A 19,623-nucleotide genomic window follows, 5' to 3' on the forward strand; every position below is an offset into this window, starting at 1 on the left:
GCTGCTGTGGCCTCCGTTTGCCATTCGTCTACCAGTCTTTCCACTCTGACTGTCTGTTTATCTGTCCCCCTCATCCCCCCTCTCTCCACTGTCTCGGCAGTCCGTCTGTCGGTCTGTTTGTTTGCTCGGTGGCATGCTGCTTAGCTTGATACGCCACTGAGTAGCAGATTAGTAGCGCTTATGCTTGCACCTACTACGTGGCCGCTACGCAAACATACTACACACGCACACACATATACTTGTACACACACACACAGTGGCAGACAGAACTGTGCACACACATATGACTGAGGAGACAACAAAACGCGAAGAAGAACTCTGGCAGCTGGAGCTGGAGGAGGCTAAGAACTCGCCTGCATACTCTTCTCTGGCTGCCCAAGATAATAGTCCTTCAATCGTGCTTAGCTGCAACTTCTTGCTATCGATAGGCATAATGCGCTTATCGATTGCATGAAACATGACTTTGCAACGCTTCATTATTGCCTACATTTAGTGGCCAATAAAAGTTGTATTTTTGCAAAATTACCAAATAATGACACTTTACATATTCATTATATAAACAGAGTTCAACTTAGTGGCCTATTCTTTATCGCTTAATGGCCTCGTATGGAAGTTAAAGCGAAAAGACGTTAGGAAATCCTCATGAATTTGACCATTAAGTTAGTTTTAATATTAAATATATACCAACAAAAAAAAGGAAGGTTTCTATGCATTTTTTTTGTTAGTATTCGTATTAAATGTCGTGATGCCGCTAAGTGCAAAAATATGTAATTTCGTAATCATATCTTTGTGTGTGCCGTTAAGTGCAAAAATATAAAAAGCATTTTCCAACTTGTAAAAATGTTTTACAAGTATTTTTATTGTTTTATAACAGTGACTGATAAGTGAGTGGCCCTTAAGTGCAAAATTACGTTACGCCAATCTATGACATTTTATTAAAATTATTTGAATGCGTGTTACTGCTAAATGAGTTTTCCTACCTAATAAAAAGTGGCTGCTAAAATTATGTAATTAAAGTGGCCGTTAAACGAGATATTGCTTAAGTTATTGAAACATTTGTTTACAATATTTTCAGCTATAAAGCAAAAAGAAAGATTTGTTCTCTTTGACAGTAAGAGCATTAACAGTGGCGCAGTTACGAATGTGCGATTTGGTTGGATTCGTTGCTTTTGGCGCTTTTTGCCTGCCTGCCTGCGTGCCTGCCTGAATGCCTGTTATCCTGCCACGTCGGCGACGTCTTCTTGCTGTCATCTGATCTCTGGCGTTGCTAAGTGGCCCGTTTCAGGCCCCTCCCTCCCCTCCCACTGCTTTGAACATACACCCGCCATGACATGGCTGCTGCTGCTTCTTCATCGTCTTCTGGTGCCTCGTCTTCATCGTCGTCCTCGTCGTCGTCGTCGTCGTCGTCATGGTTGTCTGTCGTATGCGTTTGGAATTTTTGATTTTGCCACATTGCAGACTGCAGTCAATATGCAGTGCTTGCTGCCTCCCTTCCCCCCACTCTCTGCTTGGCTGCCGCCAGCATTGACTACTGTGTTGGCCAGCGCTCTTTTTTTTTACTTACTGTGTTTGTTTTTCGCTGTGTGTGTGTCGTTTTTGTTGCCAGCAGATTGAATTTTGATTTGGCGGGTAATTGAACTTTTACTACAGCAGCAGCAGCACCAGCAGCAGCAAACGCTCCGATTCCTCAGTGGCTCTCTCTCTGGACTTGTCCCCTCTCCTCTCCTCGAGCGTTGTGGTTCGTTGGTTGGTTGGTTGCTTGCTTGCCTCAGTGGCTGTTGTCCCAACTCTGGCGGCATGATTAATGGCTGGCAATGCGCAACGCACGATCTACGTTTTTGGCCTCATCATAAATTATTAAACAAGTCCACTTGACACATGCACACACACACACACACACACACGTACACTGACACATAAGGAAGAGAGCAATATAAATGACCAGAACGAAAAACAGCAGCTCAGCAGCAGCAGCAACAACAAAACTGTACAAAACGCTGAGACGTTCACAACATTTTTGGCATACCCCATGCACCGAAAACGGTAAAAACGACATGGCTAAGTAGCCAGCTATATAGCTATACTATATAGCTACAGATACTGATGGCCACCAGAGGGCCACAAAGAGCTGCAGTTGGAGCTGAAGATGGACTTGGGCCTCGTCTCGATTGCAAGCTGCATGTATAAATGATGATATACTTACTTATAAAGTGATCAACGTTTTGTATAAATTGGCAAAAGCGAACTAAAGGCAAGCCCAGGCAGGCTGCAGCTCAAGGAATCTATATAGGAAGTTGCGACTCGCCCTGTTGCTGCAAGTTGCATGCTCCCAGTTGGCAAAATAGCCATGCGCAGCAAACCGGCCGTAAAAACATACATTGAGAACGTGTATTTATCTCTGCTTTGTGTGTGTTTGTGTGTGTGTATGTGTGTGTGTGTGTGTCCAAGCTAATGTCATTTGATGCCACTTCTTGTTCTGCTGGCGATCTCCGCTGCTCGCCAGCAACAGCAACAGCATCTTTAATGTGGTATTTATGAAAATGAACTAGACGTAGATGGAGATGGAGATGGAGATGAAGATGACGATGAAGATGGAGAGGCAGATGGAGACCAAAAGGGAGACAACAACAACACACACAACAGACTCAAGTCGAGTCCCCAATGCCAAAAAGATGTCAGCTGTGAGCTCAGCCTCAGTTTCAGCCCATTGTTAGTGGCAGCTTAAAGCTTCTTGCCTCATCGTTGCTTTGCTTGCTTGCTGGCTACACGATTAAAGTACAAATTATGTTGCACATGGGAATCACAATTGGCAGCGGCAGCGACAGCATTGGCCAAGTTTACAGTCTTAGATAAGACAAGCAGTTGATGTTGGTTGGGGCCACAAATGATTAAGGCCAAAAACACGCGCACTCAAAATTATGGCACAACAATAACAATTCAATTGTTGAATTCATTTAACCAAAATGCAAGCAATTAAATGAAGTTTTAAGAGAGAGAGAACAGCAATTATGGCTGAATATTAAGCGGAGTTTTAATTCTTGGTGACTTTAATTGCAGAGAAAGTCACGGCAAAGTTTTGATAAGTAATGCAAGAGTTAAAGAAATGCAAATATTAAGTGTAAGCGGAAAAGCTTTTGAGAAGTTGTCGAAGGCGTAAAAGAAGCAGAATTATATAAATAAAATAATGTATATACTAACAAAACGAAAATTAATACATTTGTGCTGTGGAAAAGACCATAGATATACCAAATTTAGTCTGTGGTATATATTTGTGGTATATTAATTTGGTAAATTTAAAAAATAACGCACTGTTTTGCTTTTAATGAAAATGAATAGCAACCTTCGGTATATTTTAGGGTTTTTAGTATATTTTTTTATTTATTGAAAAATACCGCACATATAATTTAGTATATTTTAATATATGATTTTTATATATTTTGAAAATACCGAAATGTGTTGCTTTTATTGAAAATGTATATTGACCTTCGGTACATTTTTAGTATTTTTAGTTATATAAGATTGATATATTTAAAAAATACCGAAATGTTTCGCTTTTATTGAAAAAAGAGAGTGGTATACCAACGATAGCTTTCGGAATATATAAATATTTTTATGGGTATATTAATTTGCTATACTTTAAGATTAATACAGCACCGTTTTAATTGAAACTTGATAGTGATATACCATAATATGGTCATATATTTGCTATATGTTAGTATTTTTTTGGTATATTTGCAAAATAATTTCATGGTTTCATAATGTATAGTAATATGCCAAATACAAACTTCTACATATTTTAGTATTTCTAGTATATTGTTTCGGTATATTTTCTAAATAATACCACGCCGTGCTTTGTTCTTGCCCCGATTAAATCGATTTGATCGCGAGAGTAGCGAAATGCCATAAATTGAAGAGACGTTAAGAAATTGCCTTGAGTACTCGAGTTGAACAAATTAAAGTTATAATGGAAATTGATTTGCTATAAATCCGTTGAAAACAAGGTGGGGAATAAAGACGATATGTGTCGGCTTGAGTCGAGTGCAGATGCTGTTGCTGTTGCTGCTGCTGCTGCTTTGGCTGCCACTTCCACACGTTGCGAATGACACATCGAAGGCGTGTCTGTTTATTTGCTGTCGCAACTATTTAGTTTCATATCTTACGCTTTGCTTGGCTATCATAGCCCATCAGGCCAGCACCTTTTGAGATGATATCCAATTGATAGCTGCCCCGCAGCAGCAGCAGCAATGCAGTCAACGATGCGGCGTTGCATTCGTGTTTGCAACATGAACAAGATAAGAGTCTCATGAGTTGCATGTAATAATGATGATGGCAACAGAAGCAGAAACAACAACAGCAAAGAAGGGAAGGTGAGGCAGACAGCGGAACCGTCACTAAATTGTTGGCGTTACGATGTTGCAACTTGCTGTTGCATGTTGTGTTGCTTGTTACTGGTTGTTTACCTAAGCGTTGAAGCTGCCCAATGACTGAGAACTATGCGAACGACAGACAACAGAGGACAGAGGACAGACGACAATGGGGCGCGACAAGATAAGACGAGTTGCTGCCTGATGATGATTTCTGCCCGGCAAAGGCAAAAGCAAAAGCTAAAAATCTAAAAAGCAGAACAGAGGAGAACTCAGAAAAAATGAATACATGATAATAATAATAATAATAGTAATGACAACAACAATGTGGAATGCATAAGCAACGACAACGATGAGCAGAGACAACCAGCTTAAGAATGCCAAAGAGCTGTGCTGTGCTGTGCTGTGTGCATGGCGAGCAGGTGATATTGGATGACAGCTAAAGTTTTGTGTCCTGTCTGTGTACCGTGTCCATGTCCGAGTCCATGTCCGTGTCCGTGTCCGTGTCCGTGTCCTTGCACAGCGAACTCCTCTCTATCTCTCTCTCTGTTCGTCGTCATGTGGAATGCCAATTTAAATTGTATCCCAAAGGACAAACAGTCTGGGACAGGTGGTTGCTTGATGATGTCCACTCGCTCGTCTCGACTTCGTCGTCGTCGTCGTCGCCTTCGTCTCTTGCCCCACTCACTGATTTTTGTGGCATAGACAAGCTTTGCCACTTGCTGCTCATCTGCTGGCCGTCTTGACAGAAGCTCAGGACACCGCCAGCTCCGCTTTTTCTTCTTCTGATCCCATCTTTGCCTTTGCCTTTGCCTTTGTCGTTGTCGTTGTCGTTGTCGTCTACTTACCTATTCGAGCCGTGTGTCCTGTTGCCTGTTGTCCAGAGTTGCGCTGTTGTCTGGTCGCTCGAAATTTATGGGAAAATAACTTGCTGGGAATTTATGAAAACTGCGACGCCATAATAACAATAATCAGACTAAGTAGTGACCGCTGTCAGACATAAACTCTGTTCAGATAAACCTCAAGTGTTTCGCCTTCTTCTCTCAACTTTTCTCTGTGTCTCTGTCTCTGTCTCTGTTTCTCATAAAATGCTAATGCTAATAGCTAGAGTTGAAGACAGAGTGCTGCAACAATTTTTAACGTGACCCGCACAGCTTAATTAGCAAAATGTCGCGACGCGCAAGTTGATGATGAGCAAGAGACGACGACGACGACGACGACGCATTAAGATAGTAAGTTTTGTATGTATGTAGAGTTGACTTTAGTAGTTGCTGCTAGTGTTCAGGGTTGTCGCCCGGCCAATGTGAAGCAGTTGAATTTGCCCTTGCTGTGTGTCTCTCGTTGACTTTGCTCTTTTGGCACGGCGACAATACTGAAACTAAACTGAGAGATACTAACTAATCGCATTTATTTATGGGGTCAACGTTGGCGACACAACGACTGGGCGACAACTCTTGCCAAAGATGTGTGTGTCTCTCTGTGTGTGTGTGGGAGACAGTTCATAAAAGCAAGCAAGAAAAAACGAGTGAGAGAGAGAGAGAGGGCGAAGAGGTATTTCAACTTAAACACTCAATGCAATTTGATTAGTCATTTTCATGAACGTAGTTAAAACGAACTAATTAAAACGAATTTAAATATGCTGCCAATTTCATTTGAAGGTTCATGGCAAATTGCTATTGAATTGTGATATACCAACGAGAAATTTTAATTGCCGATCCGTTAATAAGAATCGCAATGGAAGCTTTTAATGCTTTGGAATATGTTTTAAAAAGAATCTTCAAGAAAGCTTCTAAAATATCTTTAGCAAATCAATTTATGAGAATCGTCTAGGGAGCTTAATATGCTTTGAATCATCATTGATTATAAGAATCATTGAGAACACATAAATGCTTTGGTACATCTAATTATGAGAATCGCTGAGAAAGGTCTAGTTTGTAAAATTTCTTTGCTGCAGCAATTTATGAGTATCGCTGAAGGAATTTACAATTTTTTGGTACACTTATTAATGAGAAACGCCAAGAAAGCGCAATATTTCGAAATTTCTTAGGCTTAGAATGCTTTTTGGTGCTCGTGTTCATGAGAATCGCTGAGAAAGGCAGCATTACTAAAATCGTAATTGACAATTTTAAAATAACTTGGAAAGCATTTGAAAAATGTTGTTTTATATGGGTTTTCAAGGCCTTAGAGATTATCTTGTAAATTCATATATTTTAAGAACACTTTGGTAGTGATGAACATATCGATGATAATGTATATATTATCTGTGAGTTATTCCAGATTGAAATGCTTTGCTCGAGTTTCTTAAATTTCTTTGAGAATCGCCGAAACTAAAAATCATTGATACATATATTAATGAGAATCGTTCAGGACACTGAATCGCTTTCGTACAGCTAAAATTTCTGAACTTTAAGCGAGCGGTCGCTTGATCAATAGTTTAGACAAATGAATTCCTTGTTCCGTTTTCGCTTTCGCTTTTAGCATTCCATATTGAGGGTCAGCCAAGCGTAGCTCCTATGGCGATTAGTGAATCTGAATGTGAATCTGTGACTGCAACTTGTAGTCATTTGTAAATTTTTGTTGACAGTCTCACCTGTGTGTCTCAGGTGTGCTGTCTCCTGACTTGCGACACACTCAAAGCGCTCCACTAAATCGCTGAGCCGTGTCCCTTGTGTGAATGTGTGAATGTGTGTGTGTGTGTGTTGATTGCTCTCGGCTGTGTGCAAGACATGAAAAATTATAATAATGACCAGACAGGCAAAACTCGCGACATACAAAAAAAAGTGACAAATTTTTTGGTGCATTTGCCACAACTTCTCTCACTCTCTCCTCTGTCTGTCTATCTGTCTGTCTGTTTGACTGTCTGTGAGGCAGGTTGGGTCAGGTCGCTGGCCTCCTGTTAGTTTTGTGTGCTGCATTTAAGCGCAAATTTTTACTCGTTCTTGACATTCATTGTGCGACAACGATGGAGACGACGACGACGACGACGACGACGACGACGGCGACGACGACGACGACGACGACGACGACGACGACGACGACGACGACGACGACGACGACGACGACGACGACGACGACGACGATGGTGGTGAAATGGTGATGTGTTGCAGTGGCGTTTTACCGGGGTCCAAAAACTGCCAACTGACTGGCACTTGACATGCAGGCAAACGTGTTGACTCCGTTCATGCATTTGTATGTGTCGCAACTTTTAATGAGCAAGCAAATGAAGTGGCTGCCACCGCAGAAGCAGAAGCAGCAGCAGCAACAGCGAGTGTCGCCATCAGCGACATAAGCCCCCAATGTTTGCACTCCCTTTCCTCTCCACTTTCCACTGCTTCTGGCCACCATTCCACACTTTACACTCCACACTTGCCACTTGCCACTTGCCAGTTGCCACTTGCCTTGTAGCTGCGTCTCCATAAAAGTTTTGTGACAGTTTTTGCATCGCCTTTTTCTCGCTTCTTTTGCATTTTTGTTTTTGTTTTCGTTTTCTTTTTTTTTACACTTTTCAAAGTCAAATTGCGTGTGTGTGTGTGTGTGTGTGTGTGGCAGCAGCAGCAGAAATAGAAGTCAAAAAGGCAGCGGGTGTAAAACGAAAAAAAGGGAACAATGCAAAAAAATGAATTTTAATAGAAAAAACTGAAAAGTTTTTTACAACGCGTAAGCAAAAACAAAAGTTTGCTATACGAGCCTGCATGTGTGTGTGTGTGTGGCTGCCACTTGATGTTGCCCTTTCATGTGGCGCTGCTTTTGCCCCCTTCACATTCATATTCACATTCGCATTCGCAGTCGCAAATGACAAATTAATGCGACGCTTGGCTTTGGTGTTGGCATTTCGTTTCATTTCACTTCGTTTCGTCTCGTTTCCCCTCTCCACACCCCTCTTGCTATTTGGGTGGGCGTTGCAAGTTGCAAACACTGTTTCTGACAATGCGTGTTGCAAACTATAAATACACGAACAACAACAACAACAACAACAGCAACAGCAAACAACAAAATAAATGCTGTTTCGTGTGTGGCGCCATCTGTCGACAGAGGCATTAAAATTGACAATGTTTTCGTTTTGCTATGATTTGAAAATTTCTTGTTGCCATTTTGCTAGCCAGTAAATCGCTGCATTTTGGCACACAAGAAGTTTTTCCCTCCATCCTTTGATGCTGAAAATTTCAACAAAATCGGAAAACTACTTTGAGAGGTTACGAAAGAGTGCTCGATAAGTGTGTTGAGATATCAGGGCTTAAGTAAATACAATTATCTATTATTATTATTCTCATGCAATTGCAGCTACTTTGGCGTAATGCTATTTTCTCTTTTTCAGATCATATATTTATATATACTATACGTAAATTCTGCCCAATCTCACTCAAGTGCCACTTTGCCAGCAGCATTTCAACACACGACTCTCGACTCTCGACAGTCGACAGTCAAATCAATTTGTTGGGTTCAAAAGCAAAGCTCAAGTGCGCGCATATCTCCCCATATATCATAATGATGAGCATCCGCAACAAAAAAAAAGATTCCCGAAAAAAGAATAATATAAGATGTTGAATGTTGATCTCGCCCCGAAAAAAAATCTGTTCTTTGTTTGCTTTCTTCTCTCTCTCTAAAGAGATCTCAGATGTGTGTGTGTGTGTTGGAGTGTGTATACTTAATTGATTAAGCGTGAAATAATTTCTTTTGATTGACTTCAATTGAAATGAATTATTCTTTAATTGGCAGCCACGACGTTCTAAAGCGGCATGCGCCTGCGCGCCCCAAAAAATAAAGTGGAAAAAAGAAAAACAACATACTATACCATAGAAGAAATATTTGTTAGGTGCTGCCACTCCACAAGCTTATCTATTGCCCCCATTCCCATTCCCATTCCCATTCTTTTGGCTTGCGCCTGCTGCTGTCATCAATATGAATTGTGTCTATGCGGCACAGTGGCAACAACAACTTTGATTTGCTGCCGCCGCCTGCGACGGCTGCTTCACAACCAAAAAAAAAATATACAAAAATAAAATAAAATGTTGCAAAATTTGCAAAAAAAAAAAAAAGGAAAAACAGAAACATGGAAACACAGAAACACAGCAAAACAAAATCAACTCAAAACAGACAACTAACGACAAGCCAGCCGCTTTTTGGATACTCTGCTGCTGCTTCCTCTATTGGTTGCTGCTGTTGTCGTTGCTGTTGCTGTTGCTGTTGCTGCTGCTTTTGTCGTTGTCAAGAACAAAAATAATAATAAAATTTGCTGTCGCTGCGAATATAAACAGGCAATTTTTGTGCGCCGCTCCAAAAATGCCACAACAGCAGCAACAAAACAACAACAGCAGCAGCAGCAACAAGAGGAGGAGCAACAACCAACAACAACAACAGCAATGACAACGACAACGACAATGGCAGCTGTTTTTAATGTCTGCACGGGCCGCCTAATGGCGCTCAACGGCCGCCAAAAAACGGGAGGAGGACTACGACAAAGCCGATGATGGTGACGACCCCATTGCCACTTGCCACTTGCCACTTGCTACTTGCCACCCCCTTCGCCACACCCCCCCGCGCGTTATCGATGTAGGCGTTGAGCCACCAGCTTGCGACCGAAACGAAAGCAACCAGGAAAAAAAAAACGGAAACAGAGCAGAACTTTTGCCCCGCCGCGGCGTCTGTCTGGGCCATGGATTTGTGGCTTAAATTGAAAATCATATGCTACAAGAGAACAGCGCTTAGCTGCTCTTCATCCTCATCCACATCTTCAGCACACAAACAGAGGCAAAAGTCCAGAGCCATCCAGCTGCTTGTCATCCTTGGGACTGCTCGTTCATTCGCATTCACAACTCACATTCACAATTCACATTCACAATTCACATTCGCATTCGCCTTGCTTGCTCATTGTCAGTTTCATAATCGTCAGGGGCCAAGTTAAGTGCCAAGGCATTTGCCACAGCCAAACGTTTTTTTAATTGAGTATCCTCTGAGTGCGCTCATGTGTGAGCTTATTCACTTATTCACAATACACTCACTCCGCTCACTCACCATCCATCCATTTGCATTCAACTGCCAACTGCCTCAATTTAAGAGCACATCGTGAAGGCGACTTAAGTAGAACATTTCATTACCTATTAACAGTGGTCATTTCTGTATTCTTTTATTTAACGAGATTTGAGTTTGATTATCGAAGAGTGTAATCAAGAGTGTAGCCTATATAATTAGCTAATTGGAACATATCGAAATTAATTGTTCTTGTTGCAACGTTAACAAATATAAATTCGAGTGAACACAAAATTATTTTATTTTGTATTTATATGCTTTTACATTTCGAATTTCTAATTATAGAATTATATTATTTTTAATTTATTTATTCATTGTATTCACAAATTTATTTATCTTTGAAAATCCTTAAATCACTAATTTATTTTATTTCATATTATTTAAATTCGCAAATCTTGAATTTTAATTAATGTATCTACAATTTGTACTTTGAATTTACATTTTTCAATTATTTATCTACTTTGTTCATTTAGTGTCAATATATCTTAGAGTTTACTGTCTTTTATTCTACATTTATTTACTGTATCTACAAATTTAATATATTTTTTATATAATACCTTTGAGCATTTTCTTTCTTCAATATCAAATTTATTTTCGTTATCCACGAAACTTTATAATTTATGTCAATATATGGCATAGTTTAGTATTTTTTCGTTATACAAATTTGGCATATTATTATAGAAAATGGGCAACGGGTAGTTCAAATTCAAGCTCACCAAATACATCATTTGGTATATTTTAGTATATTTTCGGTATATGAATATGGTATATTTAAATTGAAGATGTGTATTTTTCATTCGACCCCAACAAATATATCATTTGGCATGGTTTAGTACTTTTTTGGTATATTCATTGGTATATTTTAAATCGAAAATTGATTGAACATTCAGCTGTAGCTTTCTTATTTGTTATGTGACCGCAAAAGATCAACTAGAAATTTGAAATGAGTTTTTTCAAATATTCTTCAATCTCAGATCTAAGTATCAACTATTTATGAATGCAGCTATCTATGTCAGCAATTATATTTATGTATTTTAGCTACGTCAATTTTTTGTTGCATCTATCAATCAATTTCGCCTTTTTAAGCTTTTAACTCAAATCTACACAATTGTTTATTTATATTGGCTGAACTCGTTTATTTGCTTTAAAGTCACTTGGATCGATATCAGCAATCAACGCAAGTATTTTGAACACACATATCAAAAAATGGGAGCAACGTTTGCTATGTGTGTTTTCCTACTTTGAGAGGCAGAGAGAGAGAGAGGGGAGAGAAAGAGAGAGAGAGAGAGAGAGAGAGGGCAATGGCTATAAAGAAACAAACCCCTAAACCATGTGCATAATTAACGTTTACCGTTTATGAATTATGCAGTTGTCAACAAAAAGCAGGGCGGTCAAATTTTATGGGCGTAACCAGAGAGGGAGGGAGGGAGGTGGGAGGGCTTGCAGTGGATGCTCAATTGAGGGTATTGCTTGTTTTTCTTCTTTTTTGTTCTTTGTTTTTTTTTTTTTTGGCTGGCATGACATAAGCGTTTAAATAATACAAAGAGTCCAAATTAAAACACTGAAAAACTCCCGAGCCCCAAAATGCAGTACACACACACAGGTGGTAGAGGGAGGGTGGGTGGTAGGGGGCATGTGTGTGTGTGTGTGTGTTTGGCGGAGGGAGGCAAGAACGAAAGCAAACATGTGACATATGCGGCAATTAATGCCGTTAATTATTAAAGTTAACACCCAAAAGCGACATGCACAAGTCAAATAAATAAACACGCAGCCAGAGGGAAAGTCATTGGCTTGAGCAGCACCCCCCTCCCCCCTCCCCGCCCCGCATTTGTGGGCTGCCCCACTGTGTGGAAAGTAGCGCGTGTCCCCTTCAATGAGAACCCAAAAAATGTGGCCCCAACAATTAAGGACAATGCGTGCTAATTTCAAACGAAAAACTCTGGAGCGTCGCGCGACTGAAAAACGCTGCGGTGCTGCCCACCTACGCAAAGTGCCACCACACATTGCCACAGTGCCACAGCGTCGCAGCAGCAGCAGCAGCAGCAGTGCCACATAGGCGGCGGCATCAGTAATAATGATTTTTATTTATAAACTGCGGCGCAGGACGAGCAACAACAAGAGACAGAGTCTGAAGCTAGCAGGAGCCATGCGTGCCACATTGGGATTATGTTGGGTGGTGTGTGTGGCAAGTGTGTGTGGCAAGCGTAGAAGGGGCAAGGACAGTTGCCACATAAATAATTTACACGCTTGGCCCAAGGCAGACTTGTTCCTGTTGTTATTCATATTGTTGTTATTGCTGGCACTGCTGACATAATTTTATATATACGTACATATATACAAACATGGTACATATCGTATCGTATCGTATCGTATATATATAAAGTCTTCTCGCTGTTCTCCCCCCTCCGTCCTCTCGCCTACTTGTTTTAGGTAACAGGAAAGGCAAAGGCAAAAGCAAACAAAACTTTGGCAATTTTCTGCAACTTTTTGGCTTCCACACTTATTTTATTTTCTATATTTTTCCTACTTGTTTCGCATAAAGGGAATTTTTGTTTTGTTTTGTTTTGTTTTGTTTAAAAAAAAAACCCAAAGGAAGAGGAAGCAAGAACAACAATAACAGCAACATTAATGTATGTATAAGCCAAGGGTTGACTGGGTTAACTGTCCTCTGAACTCGACTAAGTGCAGCTAATTCCAACTTAAAGATAGATTTAAGCGTTGGCCAATTGGGGGGAAAAGACCTTTGAATATCTTAAGAAATCAAATCATCAAAACATGTATCAAATTTCATTTTTTCTAATTAAAATCTGTGAAGCTTGAATAACTCGTAAAGAAGCGGCTATCGAGCATCTTGCATCTGTCGATCATTTGTCTTTGTCACATTTGGAGTATGGCAAGATGTTTACAAAACAGATCTATTAAAGACGTTTCAAGTTTATTACGTTATAATCTGATTACCAAACAGCTTGACAAAGTTACGAGTTACAATTTTGTTGAGTTATCAATCTTTCGCTTACAAAACTCTTCCTTGGAACTGTGGACAAAACCCTTCAACCCTTTTAGCATAATCAGATACAGATACAAGTCAAAGATGTTGTATCTCTTGGCAACCATTTGTCATTGTTTTCAGAGAAAAAGAGAGAGAGAGAGAGAAAGAGAAAGAGGATTGAAAGAGATGCGACTTGGGACTGCACTCGACGCTGCATTTCGATGCGATCCAATCAACTTGTGTGGGTTGTGCTCCCCTTTCTTTTCTGATTGCACGCTTTCTGTTTTCTTAAATATTATTGTTAATTTTTATTGTGCTCTTGTTTTTGTTGGGGAACTCTTTTCGACGATCACCAAAAATTTGAAAACCGGCAGCAGTTCGAATGATGATGAGGATGCTGATGCTGATGTTGATGGTCACGGTGATGCTGATGATGATGATGATGATGTTAATACCAATGTCGATGGCGATTTCGATCGAGTCAGTCGGCCAACGCGTTCATTAGTTCTCATTAAACAGACAGAGCTGCGAGAAAGAGAGAGAGACAGCAAAATCGAATCGAACGAAACGAATGATAAACGCATTTATAAACAAAGCATTTTTCAACCGAAACCATAACGAACACTCTGGAATTCCGGCACTGTGACAAGAGACAGTTGCAAGACACAGAGACAGACGGAGAACCGAAACTGGTTTTCGCAGCGTGGTAAACAGTGACTTCTGTGCAGCCTAATGAACTCTATTAATAATGCCTCTGGCTGGCGATATACTATATAAAGTGTGGAATATATTTATATATACATATATATCTTTTTTTTTTTTGGTTATTGCAATAATTCTTGTGAGCTGTTCGTGGGTGGCCCGTTGATTGAGTTCAGCGAGTCACCAGCGATTAAATAAAGTCAAACGTTATGAAATATCGAAAACTCTTCATTTTGGAAACTGAACTAAGGTGATATAAATGCGTGGGTGATGTAAAGAGAAGGGCAACAGTTGAACTAAACGATAGCAAAACGTGCTTACAGATAAGAAGATATAATAAATTTATGTTGAGTAAAAAATTTGTTATTTAATTAGCATATTTTATATATGCCATCACAGAATACAGACCATTAAGCATTGTTTTTATACCCGCTACCCATAGGGTAGAAGGGTATTATAACTTTGTGCCGGCAGGAAATGTATGTAACAGGTAGAAGGAGGCATCTCCGACCCTATAAAGTATATATATACTTGATCACCGTCAACAGCCGAGACGATATAGCCATGTCCGGCTGTCCGTCTGTGTGTCTGTCCGTCTGTCCGTCCGTCCGTATGAAACACTGGATCTCAGAGACTATAAGAGATAGAGCTATAATTTTTTTTCGACAGCATTTGTTATGTTTGCACGCAGATCAAGTTTGTTTCAAATTTTTACCACGCCCACTTCCGCCCCCGCAAATAAAAAAAATCGAATAACAAGCGTAATTTTAAAGCTAGAGTTACGAATTTTGGTATATACAATAATTACTATAGTAATTATGATTCCTGAAATTTGGTTGCGATCAGATAAAAGTTGTGGAAGTTATTAAAGAAATACTTTTGTATGGGCAAAAACGCCTACTTACTAGGGGTCTAATTTGCTTTGGCCGGCAATCTGGTATATTGTGCCGTCTACGGTATATTTTGAATGGTGTACTATATCGGTATACCAAACATATTATTTGGTATATTTTTAGTATTTTTAATAGTATTTTCGGTATATTTTGAAAATGATACCGCAATATTTTGTCTTTATTAAAAATAGGCAGCGGGTATCTAACTTTATTATTATTATTATTATTATTATTATTATTATTATTATTATTATTATTATTATTATTATTATTATTATTATTATTATTATTATTATTATTATTATTATTATTATTATTATTATTATTATTATTATTATTATTATTATTATTATTATTATTATTATTATTATTATTATTTTTATTATCACTATTACTATTATTTTTTAGTTATTTATTATCATAAAATGGAATCTTACATTTCATTATGACTTATTTTACACATTTTTGATTATTTGGTATTACTTCTTTTATTCATTATACCACACTTAAACGCTCTCATTGCGTATTTTCTGTGATGATATTTGATGAAAACACTTGGATATTAGCTGCATAAGCTCGTTAAGAGCCGCACACACACATATTGTGCTTAGATATGTTTGCACACATTATTTGACAGCTTGTCTCGCTCATGATGCTCTCTCTCTCTCTCTCTCGTTAGAGGTGGAGCAGAGAGTCAGCAATTCACGTAAGCTGGCGACAAAGAGCCTTAAAAGCTCACAGCGCCTTTGTGTGGCATCAAATGGTAAGACTGTCAGGCTTAGACGACGCAACTTGGTTTAACATTGACGTTGTTATTTGTGTAGTGTGTGGTGTGTGTAGTGTGTGTAGTGTGTGTAGTGGCCAGAGCCACACTGAAGTGCGTTTCGAGTGCACTTCGAATGCATGAAAGGGAGAGACAGACAGATAGATGACTGCACTCATAGTTGAAGTCGAAGTGCGGCCAATAAACTTGCTGTTGTTGCTGTGTCGAATGCATTTTTATAACAATTTAATTATATTTATGTCGTTTATAAGCGCACAACTGTGGGAAGCGTTCGACTGCGCAGCCATTGCGAGACGCATTCAAGCCAAAGTAATGCAAAGGAGTCCCCCGCTCTCTCTCCCTCTCCCTCTTCCACTCCCTCTCTCTCTATATTCGATGGCAATGCACATAACGGCGTCCATTACACGCAACAACGGCAAAAGCAACAAAAGAAAATGGCGTCTGGCGACAATATGTGTGTGTGTGTGTGTGAGTGTGAGTGTGCAGGGGCGAAATTATTTTTATTATTTTACACAATTTTTATATGAGAGCCAAATGCGATACAACAAAAGAATTTTACAACAAGGCATAAATATTTAGTATATTGCAATTGCCATTGTTGTTATTGCTCCTTACAGCTGTTGTTGCTGTTGTTGTTTTTGTTGTTGTTGTTGCTGTTGTGGCTGCTCTTGTATTTAATGAGATTTTTGAACTTTTTCATAAGCGCCTTAAGCGTCGCTCTGTCGAACATCAAAAAAAAAACGCAAATATTCATTTTAATACTTCAATATTCAGTATTTATTTCGCTAATAAATATTTATTCAACAATTATTAAAGTCGCTCTACCTGAATATATTTAATTTAGTTACTAACTAATAAACAGCAACAATTTTATAACATTTGACGTTTGATGACTTGACAATTCAAAAATAATTATGCTATTGATGAGGTGACAAATGAAAAAAAAAAAACGGTTGCAAACAAACAACATTCATTGCAATTAAGTGTGCAAATTATTCCAAATTAAATGAAAAGAAAACCACAACGAATACTTTTGCAATTCTTTATAATTATTACAGTTTTATGCCCCCCTCATATATAGTAAATATGCCTAATTAATTAATAAATTACAGCACATATCTGCAGCAATTTGTTTATGTTTTTGTTTTTGTTTTTGTTGATGCTGGCAATTGGAATTATATTGAGCTATAAGTGTAATTACGCAAAAGCACTCGAAATGCAATTGCAATAGACTCTCATTAGCATCCGGTTTAAAAGCCAAATGTCAATATTATGCAACTCGATCAAATGTTTTTTTGCCAGAGACTAATCATGAAATTTTCTCTCACTTCTTTACTTGCAGAGTGTGGCTTAAAGCGGCTTAAAGTGTTTTGTTTGTGGTAAGTTTCTGTTATTGGCAAAGAACACTACGTTTGCTCTCTCTCTCTTCCACCTTCTATCCCCCTCTCTCTTGCTTCGGTTGTCAGACAGGCAACTGCTTATAATAATAACACGATTTATCAAATGCACGTAAATTACAATAAATTAAAGACGAAATTAATATTAATGACAAAGGCTGGCCAAGACACAAACACACACACACACACACACACACACACACACACACACACACACACACACACACACACACACATAGACATGAATATACACGCACACACTTAAACACACACAGAGACGTGAATGTTCTTGTTGTTGTCTTAGACAATTGCCAAATTAAGTGCATAGTTGACTTCCTCCCACCCATCGAAAGCTCATTTCCATTTAACTACATCTGATCATAGTATGTGTGTGTGTGTGTATGTATCTGTGTGTGCGTGTGTGTGTGTGTGTATCTGACTGCAACTTGACATCTTAAATATGAAAATCGTTCTTTTGATTGCAAATTTGCTTATTTGCATTGCATTTATGAGAGAGAGCCAGGTCGGCAGTTAATAAGCCCCCGATATAATAGTGCAAAATGCAAAGCCAACAAATCGCCAGGCGATTGAACTGCATTTGTGGGGCCAAGGGTTGATTGGTGGTGGTGGATGGTTCAATGGGGTGCTCAAGGGGTGACGTTCGTTGCAATGTTATGCGAATGGAGATGCTCATCAAGCGTTCCCATCGACAGCAATCACGTTATGCATCACTTTGCATTCGCACTTCAGAAAGTGCAACAGTGATGAGAGATATATGAGAGATATATAGAATATAATATTTAATATTATTTCTTTAATATTTATATATTTGTTCATTATAGTTTAATATAATATTTTATTACTGATAGATACGCAAATATTATATTAGAAAAATGAATGTAAGATCAATCTACAAATCTTCTGCTATTTCACATTTTATAAAGTTAATTTTCCTATAAATACATTTTATCCAGCAAGAGTTCTACATTCAATTTCAATTTCTTAAAAAATCATTTTTTCTAGAGCGAATTTTAAGTTTTGCATTCTACTTTCGAAAGTTCAACAGTGATAAGAGATTCGAAATATTTATTTAATTTTATTTCTTTAATATTTATATATTTGTTCATTATATTTTAATATAATATTTTATTTCTGATAGATACACAAATATTATATTAGAGAAATGAATGTAAGATCCATTTAGAAATCTTCTTGAACTTCAAACTTTTAAAAATTCATCACCATTTTTTATTGTATGAATTCGAAATTCTTTTTGATTGCTTAAACTAAAATTCAAAAATATTTTTAAATGGTAAGAATCATTTTTTACAAAGAATATGCAATGGCTTATTCTAGAAATTAATCGTTGCTAAAAGATTATCTTCCCACATAAAAAGAACTCTTTTAGCTCTCTGCGGAAAAGTTAACGTAAAATTCGTTAGCATTTTCCACAGCGACAATTACTTGGTGCTTAGAATATCATTTTCGCTTAATCAAATGGAACTCTTAAGTATTTATGTGTTTAGATGTACTGTATTTGCAACTATTGAGAAATCTGTCATCATTTGAAAGCTTTTGTCACAGTCACCGATTGCAGTCACGGGATTTGACTTGGCGGTCCGTCGATTGGAGACTATCAGGAATATCAGCACAAAATTGCGCCACAAGCTCGAGTTCGAGTTCGAACTTTGAGTTTCGAGCTGAAACTGGCAAATTTTGCATATTTAATGAGCTGCAGCTCAGTCGTAGCTGCCTTCTGCTCTATCTCTGTAGTCTAGTATGTATTAGAGTGCGCCCTCTCTCGTGTGTTTGTATTGGCATACACACTATATACATACATATATGTATATATACCTGTGTGTACAGGACTTTGAACAGGCTCAACGTTGTTGCTAGGCTTGTTGAGTTGCAATTTGGCTAACAAATTATGCAACACAGCAACAAGCCAACACAAAGGAGCAGCAACAGCAACAAATAGCGCTCTACTGACCCAACTGCCAACTCCGGAGATCCTTCCCTCCTCGCTTCCCCTGCATTCCCCCTTCTTATCATCATCCACTCCACTCGCTTTGACTTTGTGGCCTCGTCCGCTGTTCCCATCCGTCCGGCCCCATGTTAAATAATTGTAATTTATGGCATTTTACACAAATAAATATATGGAAATCAATAAATTTCAAACACACACACACACACACGCACACGCACGCATACAATCAAAAGCAAAAGCACTTGCATGGCCAATTTCCCCAATAGACCTGCGCTCGGTTCCGTTCAGTTCAGTTCGGTTCGGTTCGGTTTGGTTTTTGGTCAGCAGTTCATTTACACGCACTATAAATTGCATCCAGCTCCCCAGTTAACAGTGCTCTCTCCCCCTTACACCCTTTCCCCCTTCCCTCCTGTTCCACGATTGCGGCTTTTGAGTCATGCATTTCGTTTATTGTTATTTGGGTCTTTAACAATTATTTGA

General features: G+C 38.8%; 1 protein-coding gene across 1 annotated transcript in view; it reads left to right on the forward strand.

Annotated features, from left to right (window-relative positions):
- LOC117567051 (hornerin) overlaps window positions 1-19,623 on the forward strand; it is a 110,752-nt gene that overhangs the window by 40,914 nt on the left and 50,215 nt on the right. The window contains exon 2 of the mRNA XM_034246778.2: window positions 17,102-17,138. The gene's annotated coding sequence lies outside the window, so the exon portion shown is untranslated. The remainder of the gene's footprint in view (window positions 1-17,101; window positions 17,139-19,623) is intronic.

This window comes from Drosophila albomicans, chromosome X (genome assembly GCF_009650485.2).
Source record: "Drosophila albomicans strain 15112-1751.03 chromosome X, ASM965048v2, whole genome shotgun sequence".
NCBI lineage: Eukaryota > Metazoa > Arthropoda > Insecta > Diptera > Drosophilidae > Drosophila > Drosophila albomicans.